At 51.5% G+C, this 23,818-nt stretch overlaps 1 protein-coding gene across 1 annotated transcript in view; it reads right to left on the bottom strand.

The window, feature by feature from the left end:
- faxcb (failed axon connections homolog, metaxin like GST domain containing b) overlaps positions 1–23,818 on the bottom strand; it is a 79,725-nt gene that overhangs the window by 42,864 nt on the left and 13,043 nt on the right. The gene's annotated exons all lie outside the window — the stretch shown is intronic.

Below are 23,818 nucleotides of genomic sequence, written 5' to 3'. Positions count from 1 at the left end.
AGAGAAGGAGTGCCCAGGGGGAGGGGTGAGTGACAGGAGGCAGAGAAAGAGTGCCAAGGGGAGGGGTGTGGGACAGGAGGCAGAGGAGTGCCAGGGGGAGGGTTGTGGGACAGGAGGCAGAGTAGGAGTGCCAGGGGGAAGGGTGAGTGACAGGTGGCAGAGAAGGAGTGCCAGGGGCAGGGGTGAGTGACAGGAGGCAGAGAAGGAGTGCCAGGGGGAGGGGTGAGTGACAGGAGGCAGAGGAGTGCCAGGGGGAGGTGTGTGGGACAGGAGGCAGAGAAGGAGTTCCAGGGGGAGGGGTGTGGGACAGGAGGCAGAGAAGGAGTGCCAGGGGCAGGGGTGAGTGACAGGAGGCAGAGAAGGAGTGCCAGGGGGAGGGGTGAGTGACAGGAGGCAGAGGAGTGCCAGGGGGAGGTGTGTGGGACAGGTGGCAGAGAAGGAGTGCCAGGGGGAGGGGTGTGGGACAGGAGGCAGAGGAATGCCAGGGGGAGGGGTGTGGGACAGGTGGGAGAGAAGGAGTCCCAGGGGGAGGGGTGAGTGACAGGAGGCAGAGAAGGAGTGCCAGGGGGAGGGGTGAGTGACAGGAGGCAGAGAAGGAGTGCCAGGGGGAAGGGTGAGTGACAGGAGGCAGAGAAGGAGTGCCAGGGGGAAGGGTGAGTGACAGGAGGCAGAGAAGGAGTGCCAGGGGGAGGGGTGAGTGACAGGTGGCAGAGAAGGAGTGCCAGGGGGAGGGGTGTGGGACAGGTGGCAGAGAAGGAGTGCCGCGGGAGGGGTGTGGGACAGGAGGCAGAGAAGGAGTGCCAGGGGGAGGGGTGAGTGACAGGTGGCAGAGAAGGAGTGCCAGGGGGAGGGGTGAGTGACAGGTGGCAGAGAAGGAGTGCCAGGGGGAGGAGTGTGGGACAGGTGGCAGAGAAGGAGTGCCAGGGGGAGGGGTGAGTGGCAGGAGGCAAAGAAGGAGTGCCAGGGGGAGGGGTGTGGGACAGGTGGCAGAGGAGTGCCAGGGGAAGGGTGAGTGACAGGTGGCAGAGAAGGAGTGCCAGGGGGAGGGGTTTGGGACAGGAGGCAGAAAAGGATTGCCAGGGGGAGGGGTGTGGGACAGGAGGCAGAGGAGTGCCAGGGGGAGGGGTGAGGGACAGGATGCAGAGAAGGAGTGCCAGGGGGCGGGGTGTGGGACAGGAGGCAGAGAAGGAGTGCCAGGGGGAGGGGTGAGTGACAGGTGGCAGAGAAGGAGTGCCAGGGGGAGGGGTGAGTGAAAGGAGGCAGAGAAGGAGTGCCAGAGGGAGTGGTGTGGGACAGGAGGAGAAGGAGTGCCAGGGGGAGGGGTGTGGGACAGGTGGCAGAGAAGGAGTGCCAGGGGGAGGGGTGTGGGACAGGAGGCAGAGAAGGAGTGCCAGGGGGAGAGGTGTGGATCAGGTGGCAGAGAAGGAGTGCCAGGGGGAGGGGTGTGGGACAGGAGGCAGAGAAGGAGTGCCAGGGGGAGGGGTGAGTGACAGGTGGCAGAGAAGGAGTGCCAGGGGGAGGGGTGAGTGAAAGGTGGCAGAGCAGTGCCAGGGGGAGGGTTGTGGGACAGGAGGCAGAGAAGGAGTGCCAGGGGGAGGGGTGAGTGACAGGTGGCAGAGAAGGAGTGCCAGGGGCAGGGGTGAGTGACAGGAGGCAGAGAAGGAGTGCCAGGGGGAGGGGTGAGTGACAGGAGGCAGAGGAGTGCCAGGGGGAGGTGTGTGGGACAGGAGGCAGAGAAGGAGTGCCAGGGGGAGGGGTGTGGGACAGGAGGCAGAGAAGGAGTGCCAGGGGCAGGGGTGAGTGACAGGAGGCAGAGAAGGAGTGCCAGGGGGAGGGGTGAGTGACAGGAGGCAGAGGAGTGCCAGGGGGAGGTGTGTGGGACAGGTGGCAGAGGAGTGCCAGGGGGAGGGGTGTGGATCAGGTGGCAGAGAAGGAGTGCCAGGGGGAGGGGTGAGTGAAAGGAGGCAGAGAAGGAGTGCCAGAGGGAGTGGTGTGGGACAGGAGGAGAAGGAGTGCCAGGGGGAGGGGTGTGGGACAGGTGGCAGAGAAGGAGTGCCAGGGGGAGGGGTGTGGGACAGGAGGCAGAGAAGGAGTGCCAGGGGGAGAGGTGTGGATCAGGTGGCAGAGAAGGAGTGCCAGGGGGAGGGGTGAGTGAAAGGAGGCAGAGAAGGAGTGCCAGAGGGAGTGGTGTGGGACAGGAGGAGAAGGAGTGCCAGGGGGAGGGGTGTGGGACAGGTGGCAGAGAAGGAGTTCCAGGGGGAGGGGTGTGGGACAGGAGGCAGAGAAGGAGTGCCAGGGGGAGAGGTGTGGATCAGGTGGCAGAGAAGGAGTGCCAGGGGGAGGGGTGTGGGACAGGAGGCAGAGAAGGAGTGCCAGGGGGAGGGGTGAGTGACAGGTGGCAGAGAAGGAGTGCCAGGGGGAGGGGTGAGTGAAAGGTGGCAGAGCAGTGCCAGGGGGAGGGTTGTGGGACAGGAGGCAGAGAAGGAGTGCCAGGGGGAGGGGTGAGTGACAGGTGGCAGAGAAGGAGTGCCAGGGGGTGGGGTGTGGGACAGGTGGGAGAGAAGGAGTGCCAGGGGGAGGGGTATGGGACAGGAGGCAGAGAATGAGTGCCAGGGGGAGGGGTGTGGGACAGGAGGCAGAGAATGAGTGCCAGGGGGAGGGGTGTGGGACAGGTGGCAGAGAAGGAGTGCCAGGGGGAGGGGTGAGTGACAGGTGGCAGAGAAGGAATGCCAGGGGGAGCGGTGAGTGACAGGTGGCAGAGAAGGAGTGCCAGGGGGAGGGGTGTGGGACAGGTGGCAGAGAAGGAGTGACAGGGGGAGGGGTGAGTGACAGGTGGCAGCGAAGGAGTGCCAGGGGGAGGGGTGTGGGACAGGAGGCAGAGAAGGAGTTCCGGGGGGGGGGTGTGACAGGTGGCAGAGGAGTGCCAGGGGGAGGGGTGTGGGACAGGAGGCAGAGAAGGAGTTCCAGGGGGAGGGGTGTGGGACAGGTGGCAGAGAAGGAGTGCCAGGGGGAGGGGTGTGTGACAGGAGGCAGAGAAGGAGTGCCAGGGGGAGGGGTGAGTGACAGGAGGCAGTGAAGGAGTGCCAGGGGGAGGGGTGAGTGACAGGAGGCAGAGAAGGAGTGCCAGGGGGAGGGGTGAGTGACAGGAGGCAGAGAAAGAGTGCCAAGGGGAGGGGTGTGGGACAGGAGGCAGAGGAGTGCCAGGGGGAGGGTTGTGGGACAGGAGGCAGAGAAGGAGTGCCAGGTGGAAGGGTGAGTGACAGGTGGCAGAGAAGGAGTGCCAGGGGCAGGGGTGAGTGACAAGAGGCAGAGAAGGAGTGCCAGGGGGAGGGGTGAGTGACAGGAGGCAGAGGAGTGCCAGGGGGAGGTGTGTGGGACAGGAGGCAGAGAAGGAGTGCCAGGGGGAGGGGTGTGGGACAGGAGGCAGAGAAGGAGTGCCAGGGGCAGGGGTGAGTGACAGGAGGCAGAGAAGGAGTGCCTGGTGGAGGGGTGAGTGACAGGAGGCAGAGAAGGAGTGCCAGGGGGAGGTGTGTGGGACAGGTGGCAGAGAAGGAGTGCCAGGGGGAGGGGTGTGGGACAGGAGGCAGAGGAATGCCAGGGGAGGGGTGTGGGACAGGTGGGTGAGAAGGAGTCCCAGGGGGAGGGGTGAGTGACAGGAGGCAGAGAAGGAGTGCCAGGGGGAGGGGTGAGTGACAGGAGGCAGAGAAGGAGTGCCAGGGGGAAGGGTGAGTGACAGGAGGCAGAGAAGGAGTGCCAGGGGGAAGGGTGAGTGACAGGAGGCAGAGAAGGAGTGCCAGGGGGAGGGGTGAGTGACAGGAGGCAGAGAAGGAGTGCCAGAGGGAGTGGTGTGGGACAGGAGGAGAAGGAGTGCCAGGGGGAGCGGTGTGGGACAGGTGGCAGAGAAGGAGTGCCAGGGGGAGGGGTGAGTGACAGGTGGCAGAGAAGGAGTGCCAGGGGGAGGGGTGTGGGACAGGAGGCAGAGGAGTTCCAGGGGGAGGGGTGAGTGAAAGGTGGCAGAGAAGGAGTGCCAGGGGGAGGGGTGTGGGACACGTGGCAGAGGAGTGCCAGGGGAAGGGTGAGTGACAGGTGGCAGAGAAGGAGTGCCAGGGGGAGGGGTGTGGAACAGGAGGCAGAGAAGGAGTTGCAGGGGGAGGGGTGAGTGACAGGTGGCAGAGGAGTGCCAGGGGGAGGGGTGTGGGACAGGAGGCAGAGAAGGAGTGCCAGGGGGAGGGGAGAGTGACAGGAGGCAGAGAAGGAGTGCCAGGGAGGGGGGTGTGGGACAGGAGGCAGAGGAGTGCCAGGGGGAGGGGTGTGGGACAGGAGGCAGAGAAGGAGTGCCAGGGGGAGGGGTGAGTGACAGGTGGCAGAGAAGGAGTGCCAGGGGGAGGGGTGTGGGACAGGTGGCAGAGAAGGAGTGCCAGGGGGAGCGGTGAGTGACAGGAGGCACAGAAGCAGTGCCGGGGGAGGGGTGTGGGACAGGAGGCAGAGGAGTGCCAGGGGGAGGGGTGTGGGACAGGAGGCAGAGGACTGCCAGGGGGAGGGGTGAGTGACAGGAGGCAGAGGAGTGCCGGGGGAGGGGTGTGGGACAGGAGGCAGAGAAGGAGTGCCAGGGGGAGGGGTGAATGGCAGGAGGCAGAGAAGGAGTGCCAGGGGGAGGGGTGAGTGACAGGTGGCAGAGAAGGAGTGCCAGAGGGATGGGTGTGGGACAGGTGGCAGAGGAGTGCCAGGGGGAGGGGTGAGTGAAAGGTGGCAGAGAAGGAGTGCCAGGGGGAGGGGTGTGGGACAGGTGGCAGAGGAGTGCCAGGGGAAGGGTGAGTGACAGGTGGCAGAGAAGGAGTGCCAGGGGGAGGGGTGTGGAACAGGAGGCAGAGGAGTGCCAGGGGGAGGGGTGTGGGACAGGTGGCAGAGAAGGAGTGCCAGGGGGAGGGGTGAGTGACAGGTGGCAGAGAAGGAGTGCCAGGGGAGGGGTGTGGGACAGGAGGCAGAGAAGGAGTGCCAGGGGGAGGGGTGAGTGTCAGGAGGCAGAGAAGGAGTGCCAGGGGGAGCGGTGAGTGACAGGAGGCCGAGAAGGAGTGCCGGGGAAGGGTGTGGGACAGGAGGCAGTGGAGTGCCAGGGGGAGGGGTGAGTGACAGGAGGCAGAGAAGTGCCGGGGGAGGGGTGTGGAACAGGAGGCAGAGAAGGAGTGCCAGGGGGAGGGGTGAGTGACAGGAGGCAGAGAAGGAGTGCCAGGGGGAGGGGTGTGGGACTGGTGGCAGAGGAGTGCCAGGGGGAGGGGTGTGGGTTAGGTGGCAGAGAAGGAGTGCCAGGGGGAGGTGTGTGGGACAGGAGGCAGAGAATGAGTGCCAGGGGGAGGGGTGTGGGACAGGTGGCAGAGAAGGAGTGCCAGGGGGAGCGGTGAGTGACAGGAGGCAGAGAAGGAGTGCCGGGGGAGGGGTGTGGGACTGGTGGCAGAGGAGTGCCAGGGGGAGGGCTGTGGGTTAGGTGGCAGAGAAGGAGTGCCAGGGGGAGGGGTGTGGGACAGGAGGCAGAGAATGAGTGCCAGGGGGAGGGGTGTGGGACAGGTGGCAGAGAAGGAGTGCCAGGGGGAGGGGTGTGGGACAGGAGGCAGAGAAGGAGTGCCAGGGGGAGGGGTGTGGGACAGGAGGCAGAGAAGGAGTGCCAGGGGGAGGGGTGTGGGACAGGAGGCAGAGAATGAGTGCCAGGGGGAGGGGTGTGGGACAGGTGGCAGAGAAGGAGTGCCAGGGGGAGGGGTGTGTGACAGGAGGCAGAGAAGGAGTCCCAGGGGGAGGGGTATGGGACAGGAGGCAGAGTAGTGCCAGGCGAGGGGTGAGTGACAGGAGGCAGAGGAGTGCCAGGGGGAGGGGTGTGGGACAGGAGGCAGAGAAGGAGTGCCAGGGGAAGGGGTGTGGGACAGGTGGCAGAGAAGGAGTGCCAGGGGTAGGGGTGAGTGACAGGTGGCAGAGAAGGAGTGCCAGGGGGAGGGGTGAGTGAAAGGTGGCAGAGAAGGAGTGCCAGGCGGAGGGGTGTGGGACAGGTGGCAGAGGAGTGCCAGGGGAAGGGTGAGTGACAGGTGGCATAGAAGGTGTGCCAGGGGGAGGGGTGTGGAACAGGAGGCAGAGAAGGAGTGCCAGGGGAAGGGGTGTGGGACAGGTGGCAGAGAAGGAGTGCCAGGGGTAGGGGTGAGTGACAGGAGGCAGAGGAGTGCCAGGGGGAGGGGTGTGGGACAGGAGGCAGAGAAGGAGTGCCAGGGGAAGGGGTGTGGGACAGGTGGCAGAGAAGGAGTGCCAGGGGTAGGGGTGAGTGACAGGTGGCAGAGAAGGAGTGCCAGGGGGAGGGGTGAGTGAAAGGTGGCAGAGAAGGAGTGCCAGGCGGAGGGGTGTGGGACAGGTGGCAGAGGAGTGCCAGGGGAAGGGTGAGTGACAGGTGGCATAGAAGGTGTGCCAGGGGGAGGGGTGTGGAACAGGAGGTAGAGGAGTGCCAGGGGGAGAGGTGTGGGACAGGAGGCAGAGAATGAGTGCCAGGGGGAGGGGTGTGGGACAGGAGGCAGAGAAGGAGTGCCAGGGGAAGGGGTGTGGGACAGGTGGCAGAGTAGGAGTGCCAGGGGGATGGGTGAGTGACAGGTGGCAGAGAAGGAGTGCCAGGGGGAGGGGTGAGTGAAAGGTGGCAGAGAAGGAGTGCCAGGCGGAGGGGTGTGGGACAGGTGGCAGAGGAGTGCCAGGGGAAGGGTGAGTGACAGGTGGCATAGAAGGTGTGCCAGGGGGAGGGGTGTGGAACAGGAGGTAGAGGAGTGCCAGGGGGAGGGGTGTGGGACAGGTGGCAGAGAAGGAGTGCCAGGGGGAGGGGTGAGTGACAGGTGGCAGAGAAGGAGTGCCAGGGGGAGTGATGTGGGACAGGTGGCAGAGGAGTGCCAGGGGGAGGTGTGTGGGACAGGTTACAAAGAACGAGTGCCAGGGGGAGGGGTGTGGGTCAGGAGGCAGAGGAGTGCCAGGGGGAGGGTTGTGGGACAGGAGGCAGAGGAGTGCCAGGGGGAGGGGTGTGGGACAGGTGGCAGAGAACGAGTGCCAGGGACGTACAGGTGCAGACACACTCAACCCTGAGACAGCAGGCATGGTCTTTAGATTCCAGACAGTTGAATTATTGATCAGTAATAAAACAGCAGAGTAGACTCGATAGGCCAAATGGGCTTCTCCTGCTCCCATTTCTGATGACCTTCTGGTTTTATTGTGGATTTTCACAAATGAAACAACATGAGGCATTTTATGTTTCAGAAAAAAACATACAACTCATTTACTGATCTCCAAAAAACTGAATACAAAACTCAGCACAAGCCCCTTATGTAATTACGCCACCACGTCAGACCAGCCCCTTGAAGTGAATCCCCAACTCAATGTTGGTGGCTGTGCATGACGTACATTTCCACCAATTACATTACCCCCCACACCCCCCGGAATTCGCTAAAACCGGCATTGCAAGCCCGTCTGGAGCTGACACAAGTCGTCTGGCTCAGGTCCCATGCTCCATGGTGGAGGAACAGCAGCTGCCTCTGGCCCGCCTAGAGGTGTGTTGACACGCTCCTGGTCACGTGGTAGCAGAATCCTCCATATCTTGGTTGGTCGGTTTAAGGCGATCTACCAAAACATTCAGGTTTACCCCACTATCTTTCCTCTTCATTCCCAAACGAGGAACAGGCCATCGTAAGGGGGCCTAAGGGGATGTTAATGTGGATCTTGGCGAATGAAAACAAACGAGGTGGAACGCAGGTCAACGGGAACCCAAGAGTGCTGTACGCCATGATGGGAGGGAGGAATTGAATTTACTGAGGAGGGTGGAACACTGCTGAGAGGCCGACTAGGCGGGCGTGGTGTCAGGAATAAAATCACCTGGCACTCGTAACAGCTGCCCATATACCAACTCAGCCACGGGCAAGAGCAGGTCCGTTTTTGGAGCTGTCCTGAGCTCCAGCAGGCTGCACGGGAGATGATCATGCCAACACTCATCGGTCGAGGAAGCTCTCAGAGCAGCCTTTAAGAAGCAGTGAAACCACTTGCGTAGGCCACTGGACTGTGGGTGATACACCTTGGTGTGATGAGCCTAATGCCCAGGTTCTGGGCCATCGCAACCAGAGGCCTAATAAACACACCCATGCTGCTGGAGGAACTCAGCAGGCCAGGCAGCACCTGTGGAAAAAAGTATAGTCGATGTTTCGGGCCAAAACCCTTTGACAGAGTTCTAATAGGAATTGGGGCCCACGGTCAGAGGAAATATGCCATTGGGTGCCAAACTGAGAAAGCCAGCTGCTCATGAACGCCCGAGCCATGTCTGCAGACGTCATCGACGCTAAAGAGTCGACCCCTGGCCACCTGGTGGTACGAACCACCAAGGTAAGGAGGTGTGTGAAACCAGAGGGAGGGGGGAGCAGGGTCCACATTGACATGGCTAAACCTTCACCTGGGGACCTCAAGGACGCCTGGATATGACAGTTAACTTCTGTCCAGTGGCACCACGCGCAGGCTGTCCTGTCCAATCACGCCTGTCCTTTCGAAGGCCGTGCCAAACGAACTTTAGTGCAGCCAGTGTCTGTGGGGCCTTCCGGTCCGGAGGCAAGAAACCACGAATGGAGTCAAAAACTATCCAACTTCAGTTGGTGGGCACGACGGGGCGAGGGTGACTGGTGGAGACATCACACAGGAGAGAAACCCCAGCTTCCCCAAACTGCATGTCAGCCAACCGCAGGCTGCTGCTCGATAAGCCTGGATCTCTGGGTCAGTAACCTGGTTAGCAGCCATGCTGGCACAGTCAACCCCTATGTGTACGGCCTCAACGACTGGCCGTGAGAGGCAATCAGCCACGGCATTATTTTTCCCCTTGATATGTTGTAGATCAGTTGTGAACTCCAATATGTAGGCTGGGTGACTTTGCTGCGGTGCAGAGCCAGGGTCTGACATTTTGGCCATCGCATGCATGAGGGGGTTTGTGGTCAACGAACGCTGTGAAATGGCGACTCTCTGGAAGAAAACAAAGATGGCGGAGAGCCAGACAAAGACCGAGAAGCTCACGGTCAGACGTGCTGCATTTCCTTTTGGGGGACGAGCTGCCGCCTGAAGAAAGCAAGTGGCTGCCACACATCTCCGACCAACTGTACGTGCACGGCACCCACAGGGCGGTCTGAGGCATCAGTAGTAAATGTTATGGGTGCATTGGGGAGCAGGGTTGTGTTGGAAAGAGCTTGTTAAGTATCATCAAATGCCCTGGTCATGTCTGCTGACCAGCGAAGCACTTGATTAGGGGTATTGTCTCTGAGCACACCATATAGGGAGAGCATAAGTTCAGCAGTTCATGAAATGAAGCGGTGATGGAGATTCACCATCCCTAAAAACCCCTGCAGTTTTTTAGTAGTGTGGGGCAGTGGGAAATCGATAACAGCGGCTGCTTTTGATGGGAGGGGTTTCGCACCTTCTGTGGAGATGTGATCCTGAGAAACCCAATGGTTGACAACACAAACTGGCTTTTAGCAGGGTTAATATTAAACTGCATTGGCTTTAAGTGCTTGAAAAGTGTGCGGAGATGAGATACGCGTCCAGATTTGGACACATTGATGACAAGTATGTCATCCAGGTAAACAAAAAGAAAGTCTCACTTTAACTACAGACTCCATCAGCCATCTGTGCTGCATTTTTCAGCCCAAACATGTACAGAAGCTCAGAGAGGTCAAAAGGTGTTATCACAGATGTTTTGGAAATGCCCTCTGGGCACACGGGCACCTGATGTTAGCCCCTAACTAGATCAACTTTGGAAAAATTAACTTTCAGGTTAAACTTGTTGAAAGGTCTTGGACGTACGGGACTGGATAACGATCAGGGTAGTGACCTCATTAAGCTGTCGGTAATCACCACATGGGCAGCAACCACCATCCAACTTTGGGACCACACGGAGGGGCAAAGCCCAGGGGCTGGTCGACTGTCGTACAACGCCAATTCCACGTAGACAAACTCAGCCTTCGTGGTTGCCAGCTTTTCTGGGTCCAGTCGACGCGTGCAGGAATAGACTGACGGGCCAGATGTAGGTAAGTGGTGATCGACCCCAAGATCTACAAATGTTGAGGAGAACGGCTGGTGCAGCCTCCAGCAAGGTCTCGTCACTCGTGAATAGGTGATGCTGTCAGCACGCTCATTTGAGTGCCTGAAAGGGTGTCCGTAATGAACTGTAGATGACCCTGACAGCTAGAACCCACAGTGTTCACAGACGTCTGGTGTTACGATGCACTGGCACTGTCGAAGCTGCAAGGGCATTGGTTCTTCCTGGAGTTCACACTAAAGTGAGTGTGGTAAATACACAGAGTCGCCGTCATGGGCATCCTTGTGCTGGGGGGCCATGCCGACATGGCTTATTAAGGTGGAGAAAGGAGGAGGAACGATGCACCACTGCCTGGCTGAGTGTAGACTACCAGTCATTTTAACAAGCTCTCTCTACTCCATTAGCAAGGGCTATATGAACTTGATCAAGCATTTGCTACATGAAGAGTTCTTTAGAAATAAAACAAGGATGGTGTTTTCCCAGGAGAGACAGTACGTGGTCCATTAGCTCTGACAGCCTAGCATCACCGAGGCCAGGCAAGGAGACGACTGCTAAGTATGCCCACAGGAAAAGAATCTCAAGATTGTATGCGATGACATATATGTAAACTGATAATACAATTTTGCTTTGAACCTTGAACTTCGTTTGCCGTGCTCAGACTCCAATAGTCCAAAAGTCTGTAAAAGGTGAGTTTTAGAACATAGAACATAGAAAACCTACAGCACAATACAGGCCCTTCAGCCTACAATGCTGTACCGAACATATACTTACTGTAGAAATTACCTAGGGTGACCCACAGCCCTCTATTTTTCTAAGCTCCATATACCTGTCCAGGAGCCTTTTAAAAGACCATACTGTATCCGCCTCCACCACCGTTACCGGCAGCCCATTCCACACACTCACCACTCTCTGAGTAAAAAACTTACTTCTGACATCTCCTCTGTACCTACTCTCCAGCACCTTAAAACTGTATCCTCTTGCATTAGCCATTTCACCCTGGGAAAAAGCCTCTGACTAGCCACACGATCAATGCCTCTATCATTTTATACACGTCTATCAGGTCACCTCTCATCCTCTGTCGCTCCAAGGAGAAAAGGCCAAGTTCATTCAACCAATTCTCATGAGGCATGTTCTGCAATCCAGGTAACGTCCTTGTAAATCTCCTCTGCACCCTTTCTATGGTTTTCACATCCTTCCTGTAGTGAGGTGACCAGAACTGAGCTCAGTACTCCAAGTGGGGTCTGACCAGGGTCCTATATAGCTGCAGCATTACCTCTCGGCTCTTGAACTCAATCCCATGATTGATGAAGGCCAATACATCATATGCCTTCTTAACCACAGAGTCAACCTGTGCAGCAGCTTTGAGTGTCTTATGGACTCGGACCCTCAGCAATACTTGGGCGGGTGTTCTAGAAAGCTCACCACTCTTGCAGTCGTGGAGTTAGTGAGTGATACTATCATGTCGTAGAATTTGGTTTTGTCAGTGGTGATTTCTTGCAGCACAAATTGGGCCTCAGCTTGTACAAACCAAGTGACGGCATTTTGTCCCCAAAACTCTAGCAGTTTGTCCCCAAAACTCTAGCAGTTTCAAAGCGACTGTGTTGGCCAACATGTTCAATAACTCTGGTATCATCCCAGAGCATCAAATTGAGGCATTTTTATGTTTAAGAGAAAGCCATAACAACTCATTTATTGAACTCCAGACACTGAACACAAAGCACGAAAAAAAAACTTTACGTAATTACATTATCACATCAGACCAGCCTCTTTAAGTGAACAGCAACTCAATGTCGGTGATTGTGAACCACCAATTACATTACTCTACATTCTTACAGAATCTTTCTCTGGTGCTTCCCTCTCCCTTCCCCCTTTCCCAACCATGATTCGCCTCTCCTTGCCTCACTCCCCACCCCCCACCACATCCACTCTCAGTCCATAATAGAGACCATTATCAGAATCAGGTTTATCATTACTCACTTATGTCATGAAATTAGATATTTTTGCAGCTGGATGGGACGGGAAGTCTATGGAGCAGGTGGAGGCCAATTGGTCGAGGCAGATTAATTGTTTGGCATGGACTAGATGGACCATCTTCCCCAACTCCCACCCCCAATCAGGGTCACATGAAGCCATTAGAGCAGGCGGTGGATGGTCGTATGAGCAGCTGGTGCATATCGCAGGTCCTGGTTATGTGGCCACCAACACCAGGCAGACAATCTACGCCTTGCAGTCCTGCAGAAGGGTTTCAGCCTGAAACGTCAACTGTGCTTTTTTCCATAGATGCTGCCAGGTCTTTTGAGTTCCTCCAGCATTTTGAGTGTGTTGCCCGTCTTGTAAAGACACTGCCCAGAAGAAGGCAATTCCAAACCAGTCCTGTAGAAAAATTTGCCAAGGCAATCAAGGCCATGAGACCATGATCACCCATATCATATGAATTAATGAATTGTGAACTAAGAGTGGGAAGGGAGCAGGGAGAGGGGAAAAGGGGAAGGGGAGGGGAGAGAATGGGAAGCACCAAAGAGGCAATCTGGAATGATCAATTGTTTGAAATCAAATGATCCTGTCTGGTTTGTCGGCAACTACGTCAATCACCCTGACCCCTAGTCTAGCACCTCTCTGCCACCTGTCCCACACCCCTCCTATGGCACGCCACCATCACCATTCCCAACATCTCTTAATTCTGCCATATTTACAAACTTCTTCTCCAATCCACGTTGACAAACACAGTACTGTGCAAAGGTTTTAGGCACTCCAGCTATATATATACACTAAGATATTTGCACAGTACTGCATGTCAGTGATAATAAAACTGGTCCTGATTTGGATTGTGAAAATGACCAAGAATGGCCTGTATTCCGTACAAAATCTTCAATACAAAATACGAAAACTAAGTGCAATAGTGGAAACTATTTACAATTTTCTACTCCAACATGGAGTCATAGTCTCACGGATTCCTGGAGTCATGGACCACTACAGCATAGAAACAGGCCATTCAGTCCATCTAGTCCATGCCAAACTATTGATCTGCCTAGTTCCATCGACCTGCACTTACCTTCCCGTCCATGTACTTAACCAAACTTCTCATAAACTTTAAAATCGAACTCACATCTACAGCTTGTTCCACACTCTCCCCACCCTCTGAGTGAAGAAGTTCCCCTTCACGTCGGCTTTGAACAGTTAATCTTTCAAAGTTCAAAGTAAATTGATTATCAAAGTACACGTCTGTCACCATGTACAACCCTGAGATTCGTTTTCTTGCAGGCATACTCAATAAGTCCATAATAGAATAATAACCATAATAGAATCAATGAATGTACCAGCTTGGGTGTTCAACCAGTGTGCAAAAGACAACAAACTGTAAATACAGAAATAATGATAATAATTAAAAATAAGCAATAAATATTGGGAACATAAGATGAAGAGTCCTTGAAAGTGACCTTCCACCCTTAATTGGTTGTAGTCCCACCCAACCTCAGTGGAAAAAGCCAGCTTGCATTTGCCCTATCTATATCCTTCATAATTTTGTGTACCTCATTTAAATCTCCCCTCATTCTCCTACACTCCAGGAAATAACGTCCTAACCTATTCAACCTTTCCCTATAACTTGAGTCCTCAACTCCTGGCAACATTATTACACATTTTCTCTGTACTCTTTCAATCTTGTTGATAACTTCCCTGTAGGTAGGTAACCAGAACTGTACACAACACATCACCATCGCCTTGTAAATCTTCAACATCACATCCCAACTCATGTACTCAATACATATGAAGGCCAATGTGCCAAAAGCTCTCTTTACAATCCCATTACATGTGACTTCACTTTCAAGGAACTATGAATCTGTGTTCCCACATAGCTCTGCTCTAACAGATTCCTCAGTGCCATGCCATTCAACATGTAAGTCCTGTGCTCAACACTTTGATTTATGAAGGCCAAGTGTCAATTTTTTAGCTGTTTTATAATCGACATTTCATCCACTGGGAAGCACTTGTTCGAACATCTTTCAGTCCCAAAGGATCCTAACTCAGGTCAGCTGTTGGTAGCTTCTAAGTCAGTCAGCCTTTGTGACGTCACAATTAATAACATAGACAATGCTATAATTTAGCGACTCAAAGGTTTAATCACTCTTAAAGATATAGTAACAATAAAATTGGGCTGGACAGCATCAATTAGCTTTGCTTCATTTCTTTTTATTTCCACAATGTGCCTTCTTTTTCACATTGGCTGCTGCAATGGATAGTTTTCATGAATTCTATTGTATTTCTTTATTTTTCCTGTAAATTTCTGCAAGAAAATGAATCTCAAGGTAGTATCTTGTAACATATACCTAATTTGGTAATAAATTTGACATTGACTTTTGTTCATGAATAGCTAACAAACATTTTGCATTACTTGCAAATTTTTCACTGAAGTCATGCGTGCATCCCACGTGCAGAGCAGGGGAACGCGATGGTAATTCTATGCCAGTTGGCAGTGGGTGCAAGCAGCCTGGAAAACAGGGAATGCGGTGCTCTTGTTCAACAGGGAGCTATTGGCCTGTTAGCTTAAGGCATTGGACAGACCTTATTTGGAGTATTGTGAGCAGTTTTAGGCCCCTTATCTGAGATTGGAGAGGATCCTGAATAGGAGTCCTAAAGGTTAACTTGCAGGTTGAATCAATGGTTAATGCAGGTGAATGCAATGTCAGCATTTATTTCTGCAGGACTAGGATATAAAAGCAAGGGGTTAATGCCAGGGTTTCATAAAGCATTGATCAGACCGCACGTGGAGTATTGTGAGCAGTTTTGGAGAAAGGATGTGCAGGCATTAGACAGGATCGAGAGCAGGTTTACAAGAATGATCCCAGGGATGAAAGGGTTAACGCATGAGTAGCGTTTGGTGGTTTAGGGCCTGTACTCACTGGAGCTTTGAAGGATGAGGGGGAATTTCTTTGAAACCGACCGAAAATTGAAAGGCCTAGATAAAGTGGACGTAGAAAGGGAGTTTCCATTCATAGGGCAGTCTAGGAACAGAGGGCACCATTTCAGAATACAACGGCACCTCTTTAGAACAGGGATGAGGAGGAATTTCTTTAGTCAGAGGGTGTTGCATCTGTGGAAGTCATCGCCACGGACGGCTGTGGAGGCCAAGTCATTTGGTGCATTTAAAATGGAGGTTGATAAGTTCTTGATTAGTCAGGGTGTCAAAGGTTATGGGGAGAACACAGGAGGGTTGAAAGGGGTAATAAATTAGCCATGCTGAAATGGTGGAGCAGGCCCGATGGGCTGAAAGGCCTAATTCCGCTCCTATGTATTATGGTCAGACACTGGAGTGTATAATCATCATAAAACATTGAAGAGCACAGCCCACCATATCTGTGCTGAACATGAGGCCAGATTAAACACACGATACATATCCCACCATTCCCTGCGTATTCACTTGCCTATCTAACAGCCTCTCTCTTATCTGCTTCCACCACCCCGGCTCTCACTGCTCTCTATACAAAAAAATGAGGCCTGCATATGCCATTTAAAATCTGTGTCAAACATGGTGTGATGAGGATATTTGGATCCCGCAGTGGGATGTGTCGAGTGAATGAGCAAAAAACTCGCAAATGGAGTTTAATGTTAAAAAGTTGTGAGGTCAGGCCACAGCCACGTTATTGGGCACACACAGTAACGCAACGGTTAGCGCAATGCCCTTATTAGCTCAGGGTGCTGGAGTTCGAAGTTCGACTCGAGTCCTCTGCAAGAAGTTTGTACGCACTTCCCGTGTGTGTGTGCCCCAATCTCCTGCCTTCCACCCGTATCCCTTCACACCCTGACCATTTGGGTAGACTGCTGGGCAGTGCGGCCTACTAGGCCAGGTGGGCTTGTTCTCAAACTAAAAATAAATAAAACAAAGATATTCACGTGCCTGCCTAGCAGCCTCTCAAATGCTGCCGTCGCACCTCGTCATTTACAAAGATGGCGTGATGGGAATATCTGTTCCCACAACAGGACGCTTTGAGCGAGTGAGCAAAAGATTAGCAGATGGAGTTTAACACGGAAAAGTGCGAGGTCATGCCAATCAGCAATCAGGTTCTTAGCTAAGTGGGAAAAGGCCGCAAATGAATGGAATATGGAGGATGAAAGGCAAGTCGCGAACAGGAAGCTGTTGGGAGGGGAAGCATGGTGACATTCGCTCCCAGCACAATCCTCATTTGACACATCTCACTGTATGTTTTGATGGTGTGATGTACATGTGACATATAAGGCTAAACTCTCTCTAATCTCTCTTAAGTCGGATATAATGCTTGACATTTACAGCTGCCTTTGCTGTTTGCACTCCAGTGCTTTGTAATCGGGTCCACTGCAGCTCGGGAATAAAATAACATTAATTAAATTCAATGCATGTGGTACATTCATGCTGACATTTACTGTACCAGGGAGTGGGAGGTATGGCTGTGTGACTGTACGTCTAAATGTCATTGTCGGGGAAATACAGCAACATTTTCTGATCATCTGCTGTGCCCTTGAAAATTGGGCATGCTCTTAAAGCAGTTTACGGCCTTCCCAGTTTCAAAATAAAATAAAAACAAAATAAAATAAAATATAAAAGTTTCAAAATAAAAATAAGATGAACAGACCGAGGGGCGTGTGAGTCTTCCTGGGGCAGACGAGGGTGCTTAACGGCTGAGCAGGGGAGGGCCTACCAGGGCTTGGAAAGGCAGATATCAGATAGGGCTATTCCCAGTCCAATCGACCTGCACCCACCCATAACCCTCCATGTCCCTCCCGTCCACGTACTTATCCAAACTTCACTTAAATGTCGAAATTGAACCTGCGTCCACCACTTCCGCTGGCAGCTCGTTCCACACTCTCAATACTCTCTGAGTGAAGAAGTTTCCTTTAAACGCTTCATCTTTCAGCCTCACCCTATGACCTCGAGTCCCAGTCCGACCCCACCGCAGAGGAAAAACCCTGCATCGACTCATGCCTCACCCCAGGCGGGCTAAACCAGGTGAGGGTAGCTGGCAGCCCGCGTAACCTGGTGAGATAGGGTGCCCGTTGGAGCACGTGAAATCAGCTGGGCGGATGAGGCCAACAGTGACCAATGGCCAGGAAGGCGGATCTGCATTGCTCCGTGAAGAGCAAAGGCCAGGACAAGGCACAGAGATCCTGGTCGTGCACTGCAACCAGGGAAGATCCCAGCTTCCGAAGTCAAGAAAGTGGAACTGCCCCAGTGCAAAGTCTTTTCCACTTTAAAAGCACTCCTTCCCAGGTTTCATAGTCAGCCTCGGACACGATGTACAACCCAACAGACCCCCATTTAATTTTCGATACCTCTGCAAAATCTCCCTTCATTCTCCTACGCTCCAGAAGTTAAAAGTCCGAACCTATCATGAACCTGTGAGGGGTTTGAGATTTGCAGGGGAGGAAGAGACATTAATTAAGACTCAAGTAAGCAAGAATAAGCAGCAACACACAATTTGCTGCAGGAGCTCAGCGGATCGAGCTCCACTGTGGAAGGAAAGGAATTGTCAATATTTTAGATCAAAAACCCTGTATCAGGACCTGAATCGTCAATAAATCCTTTCCTCCCACAGATGCTGCTCAACCTACTGAGCTCTTCCAGCAGATTTCTCTTTTTTTGGCCCCATATTATAGGACCTACAGTCTCTTGCATCTTGAAAAGGAACAAATTGCATCTCATTTTAGCATAGCAGCAAGCATGAAGCAGTTGCAACTTGAGACATTGGAGTTTGGAGTTCAATTCCAATGTCCTCTATAAGGAAGTTTGTATACTCCTTCCCATGTGCACTTGGGTTTCCTCCACATGCTCTGGTTTCCTCCCACATTCCAAAGACGCACGGGTTATTACATTAATTGACTACATGGGTGTAATTGGGCAGCACGGGTTCATTGGTCCAGAATGGTCTGTTACGTGCCGTATCTAAATCTCCAAATCATTAGGAGTTTGAAGAGATTTGGCATGTCAACAAATACACTCAAAAACTTCTATAGTTGTACCGTGGAGAGCATTCTGACTGGCTGCATCACTGTCTGGTGTCACTGCATCACTGCATGGCTGCATCACTGGCTGCTGCACAGGACTGAAAGAAGCTGCAGAAGGTTGTAAATCTAGTCAGCTCCATCTTGGGCACTAGCCCACAAAGTACCCAGGACATCTTTAGGGAGCGATGTCTCAGAAAGGCAGCATCCATTATTAAGGACCTCCAGCACCCTGAACATACCCTTTTCTCACTGTTACCATCAGGTAGGAGGTACAGAAGCCTGAAGGCACACACTCAGAGATTCAGGAACAGCTTCTTCCCCTCTGCCATTCGATGAACCTTTGGATACTACCTCACTTTTCTTTACAGTATTTCTGTTTTTTGCGTGATCTTTAATCCATTCAATGTGCATATATTGTAATAGATTTACTTATTTATTTTTTATTATTTTTTTTCTCCTATATTATGTATTGCTTTGAACTGCTGCTGCTGTGTCAACAAATTTCACATCACATGCCGGTGATAATAAACCTGATTCTGAAATAAATAAGATGGGGAGCCTTTGGTTTTGGGAGGCCCAAAGGGACCCTCAAATGCCAGGTGCAGGTCTCAACATGCACTGAATTTAAAACTCAATTACCAGTGGGAAGATCGAGGTAGGCTCAAAGACTGAGGCAGGAGAAATACAGTAAAAGCATTTTAATATACAGTGGAGCTATGGAGCACGACAGCACAGAAACAAGCCCTTCGGCCCCTCTAGTCCATACCAAACCATTAATCTGTCCAATCCCATCAACCTGTACCTGGACCACAGCCCTCTATATCACTAGATATCACTAGATATAGGGACATAGATATAATGTCCCTATCCAAATTTCTCCTAATTGTTGAAATTGGACCGGCTAGCAGCTCGTTCCACACTCTCACCACCCTCTGAGTTCAGTTCTGTCTCACATTCATCTTAAACATTTCACCTTTCAACCTTAAGCCATGACCTCTAGCTCTAGTTTTGGACGAACCTCAGTGGTAAAATTATGCTCTGGTTTCCGTCAGCTGAGCAGCAGGCAAGAGCAAAACAAAATATTGCCTGTTTTATTGAGCTGGTTTTTCCCTGCAAGGCAATCTAATTCACTCTTAAACATTCATTAACAGCTGTAACTGCTCCTCCTCGGCACAGAGCGAGATGTAACGAAGAGCACGCTAGTTTCATTATCTCTGCCATACAGCACATAGAACAGACCCTTCAGCCCACAACGTTGCTGCTTGCCATGAAATTTGCTGTTTTGCAGCAGCAGTATAGTTCAGGACATTAAAAACTACTGTAGATTACAGAGTGGATAGATAGACAGACAGTACAGGCCCTTTGCACCACAATATTGTGCCAATTACTCAACCTTTTCCAAGATCAATCTAACCCTCTCCCCACCATATGACCCGTCATTTTTCTTTCGTCCATTTGCCTATCTGGGACTTTCATGAACGTCCCTAATGTATCTGCCTCTACCACCACCCCTGGCAGTGTGTTCCATGCATCCTTATAAAAAACCTACCCCTGACATCTCTCCTGTACCCTCCTCCAATCACCTTACAATTATGTTCCTTGTTTCCTGGGAAAAAGGCACTGGCAGTCCACTCAACCTATGTCTCTTACCATCTTGTACACCTCTATCAAACCACCTTTCATCCTCTTCCACTCCAAAGAAGAAAGCACAAACTCACTCAACTTTTCCTCATACAACGCGGTTTCTAATCCAGACAGCATCATGGTAAATCCCCTTTGCACCCTCAAAATCTGCCAACACAGTTCCTATAATGAGGTGACCAGAAATGAACACAATACTCCAAAGAGATGCTTGTACGTGACCAGACAGATGAATAGATACACAGTTAGATAAAGCAAGAAAGAGGGAGAGTGAGGCAGTGTTCATGTGTTCCTGGATGATTCAGAAATCTGTTCGTGGAGAGGAAGATGTTCCTTTAAAAAAAAATTGAGTATGGATCTTCAGGCTCCTGTACGTCCTCTTTGGTGGTAGTAATAACAATGGGGCATGTCCCTGATGATAAAGGTATTAAGTGATGGGTACTAATAATGGTTTATTACTAATAGTAATCATCATAATGGTTTATCCTGAAATGGACTATGGTCACCTCAGAATCCCATACAGTCATTAGAAGATAACAATTCTGATTGTCCATTCTGATTGATGTTGGAAGTGCACCAAAGATGTAGGTCACTTCTGTTGCCCTTCTTTGTCACATTTGAATGATTACCAACAAGCCTGGTCAATAATGCCCACAACTGTGAAGAGCAGGTGCCTCGATATTGAACTTCGTCCTCTCTCAGGAGCTCTAAGTGACTGTCCCGAGCCCGGCTGTGAAAGGAGGAGGGTTGCGCATAGGGCTAGCAACCCCATCCCGCAAAAACCCAGAACCACAGAAATTCCAACAGAAGCTCCAAAGACATCACCCCTGGGAGAGGAACGATCTTCACCTAGAAGAATCATGAAGTCCTGAGGTGTCACAGCTGTGGCCCAGCCTGAGGACTCTGGCTAGAAGCTGTGGCCGGCCTGTTCCTCAAAAGGGATTGGTGGGCTGAAGAGAGAAACGACAGCTAGCGTCCAATCAAGTGACCCATAAACAGAAAGCAAATTTAGCAGACAAAAACTAGATCATTGAAGTGATTTTTATCAGAAATCACATGTGAGAATGGATCCTGACAGCCACCATATCGGTAATGCATTAACCATGGGAAGATGGTTAGAGCCATGGAGGTGGGGGGGGGGGGTAGTTCAGAGGAGCTGTACCGTCCACTCACCCCTAACAAAAGATCGAACATAAAACAGCGCAGCATAAACAGGCCTTTCAGCACACAACCTTCTGCTGAGCAAAATAAAGTTTAATTTATCATCAAGGTACATGTATACAGTATTAGCATACACAAGTTGAGTACCCCTTATCCAAAATGCTTGGGGCCAGAAATGTTTCAGGTTTTGAATTTTTCATATTCTGGAACCTATGATGAGGTAGCTTGGGATTCGCCATCAATCCCGACTCTGAATTTATGTGCTACCAGTAAGTAGTCTTTGCCTTGCACTTGTTAAACACACATTAGCAGTCAAAATGATTATATACCATTAATATAAATGAAAACATAATGAGCTCAGGGTAACAAAAGCCACACAGGAGCGTCAGGAGAACACCTGAACCAGCTGTTGAACAGCTTTCAGTCTCCACCTACGATGCCATCTTTTGATTACAGTACACTGTATTTGTGTTTTACTTCTTTTAGGTATAAAAACAATCAGCATTGTAAACTTGTCCTGGTGTCAGGTTTTCATCAGCGACGATCTTCACAAACTTATCTTTGAATTTCTCTGCTGCTTTGTGATGAGCAGACACTCCACCTTTAAAAATTTTTTAAATCCTTAAAAGATTTTCTTTAAGTTCCTGCAACCATCCTGCTGAATATTCAGTTACCCTCGATTTTCAGTTCGTCTTGATAAACTTTTGCTTGCTTCATTATCGATATATTGTTAATCAGCTCATGTTCACTCTGACGCCGATGAATCACCTCTTTCAATACACGATCAAGATCTGCATTTTCCAGCTCGTGAGGTGTTTTTCTATTTCTCATTAACTTCCGATCATCACTTATGTGAGGTCACTTCTCAGAACTGTCTGCGATGTGCAAAGATTTATGCATCGACTTGTGGAATATTCCATTGGTGACGTCATGTCAGTGAGCAAAAAACTTTTGGATCTCAGGATACTGGAATTCAAGATTAGGGTTGTTCAAGCTGTACTACCCCGAGATAAACTTTCCTGCAGGCATTTACAAGAAAATAAAGAAAAGCCGTATATAAACGGCCTGCTCCACCAGTGCAATCCAAGCACCCACAACTCCCCGAGTATAAATCTACCTCTGACATCACCCTGTACTCTTCTCCACTCACCTTAACCAGGTATCCTCAGGTACTGGCCATTGTCACTGGCCCGTCCTGTGCTCCATCAAGCCACCTCTCATCCTCCGTCATTCCAAAGTGGGATTACACAGGTCGAGTCCTATACCATGAACTACCACACAATTCAACATATATCAATTCATGCAACTGCTGTTCGCCGGTAAATGCAAAAGCAATGTAGATTAATTTGAATTACATAATCGAGATTCTTTTAAAAATTAATCAATTGGAATGTAGTTTCTTTGCAGCTGCTTCTGGAATATTTCCTGGTCCTGTTGGTACTCTATAAGACCAAATGTTGTGTTAAGACCATAAGACATGGGAGCAGAATTAGGCCATTTGGCCCATCGAGCTGCTCCCCCATTCAAACTCTTCCTCCTGCCTTCGTCCCATAATCTTTGACGCCCAAGGAGCCATCAGCCTCTGGTTTAAATATACCCAATGACTTGGCCTCCACAGCCGTCTGTGGCAATGAATTCCACAAGTACTTCACCCTGTGGCTAAAGAAATTCCTCCTCATCTCTGTTCTAAAGAAACAACCCCATATTCTGAGTCTGTGCCTATGGTGCTAGACTCTCCCTCTATGGAAACACCCTCTCTATGTCCTCTTGGTGGCCTTTCAATATGCGATAGGTTTCAATGAGATCCCCCTCATTCTTCCAAGCTCCAGTAAATACAGTCATCAAAAGCTCCCCATTGCTGCGATCATACTCGTGAACCTCCTCCGGACCCTCTCCAAGTCTTTCCCAGATGACAGTCCCCAAGCTGCTTACGATTCTCAAAAGTGGTCCTGACCAGTGCCTCACGAAGCCTCAGCATTCCATCCTTCCTTCGGCATTCTGCTCCTCTCAAGATGAACTGACTCAACCTGCAAGTTAACATTCGGGGAATCCTGAGCCCCTTTATCCCTCAAAGTGCACTTCCCTACACTGTAAGATAACCATTGATCCCAACAACAGATTAGTGCCAGCCGGTTACATCAAACCTGCACTAACACAGCTTATTCTCCCTCTCAACCCCATTCTCCTCCCCGTAACTTTTGACACACTTACTCAGCAAGAAGCAACCTCTGCTTTAAATATACCCAACGATTTGGCCTCCACAGCCACCTGTGGCAATGAGTTCCCTTTCTCTTTTCATCTACCCTGCTGACATTTCTGAGATTGGCCTGTACTTTAGTTTTTGGCGTTTTCTTTTTTGTGGCCGATCTGTAAATTCTTTTTTTCTTTGTGGGAAAGGGGTGGGGTAGGGTATTTTTGATGCTACTGTCGCTATTGTTTTTGCGAGTGAGGGAGTTAGTCGTTGGTTCTTTCTGTGGGGGAGGGGATGGATGTGTTGACATTGTTGCTATGTTTTTTTCTGTGGGGAGGTGGATGGAAATTGTTATTGTTGCTGTTTTTTCTGTGAGGGGGGTCAGGGATTGTTATTGTTGCTGTGTTTTGTGAGGGAGGGGGTCAGGGATTGTTACTGTGGATGTTTTTGGTGGGGGAGGGGGTCGGGGATTTCTATTGTTGCTGTTTTTGTGGGGGAGGGGGTCGGGGTTTGTTACTGTGGCTGTTTTTTGTGGGGGAGGGGTCGGGGATTGTTACTGTGGCTGTTTTTTGTGGGGGAGGGGGTCGGGGATTGTTATTGGGCTGTGTTTTGTGAGGGAGGGGGTCAGGGTTTGTTACTGTGGCTGTTTTTTTGTGGGGGAGGGGGTCAGGGTTTGTTACTGTGGCTGTTTTTTGTGGGGGAGGGGGTCGGGGATTGTTATTGGGCTGTGTTTTGTGAGGGAGGGGGTCAGGGTTTGTTACTGTGGCTGTTTTTTG

The sequence above is a fragment of the Hypanus sabinus genome, chromosome 10 (genome assembly GCF_030144855.1).
Source record: "Hypanus sabinus isolate sHypSab1 chromosome 10, sHypSab1.hap1, whole genome shotgun sequence".
Lineage (NCBI taxonomy): Eukaryota > Metazoa > Chordata > Chondrichthyes > Myliobatiformes > Dasyatidae > Hypanus > Hypanus sabinus.
Note: the sequence above shows the minus strand (reverse complement) of the source record. Positions and strands in the feature narration are given on the sequence as shown.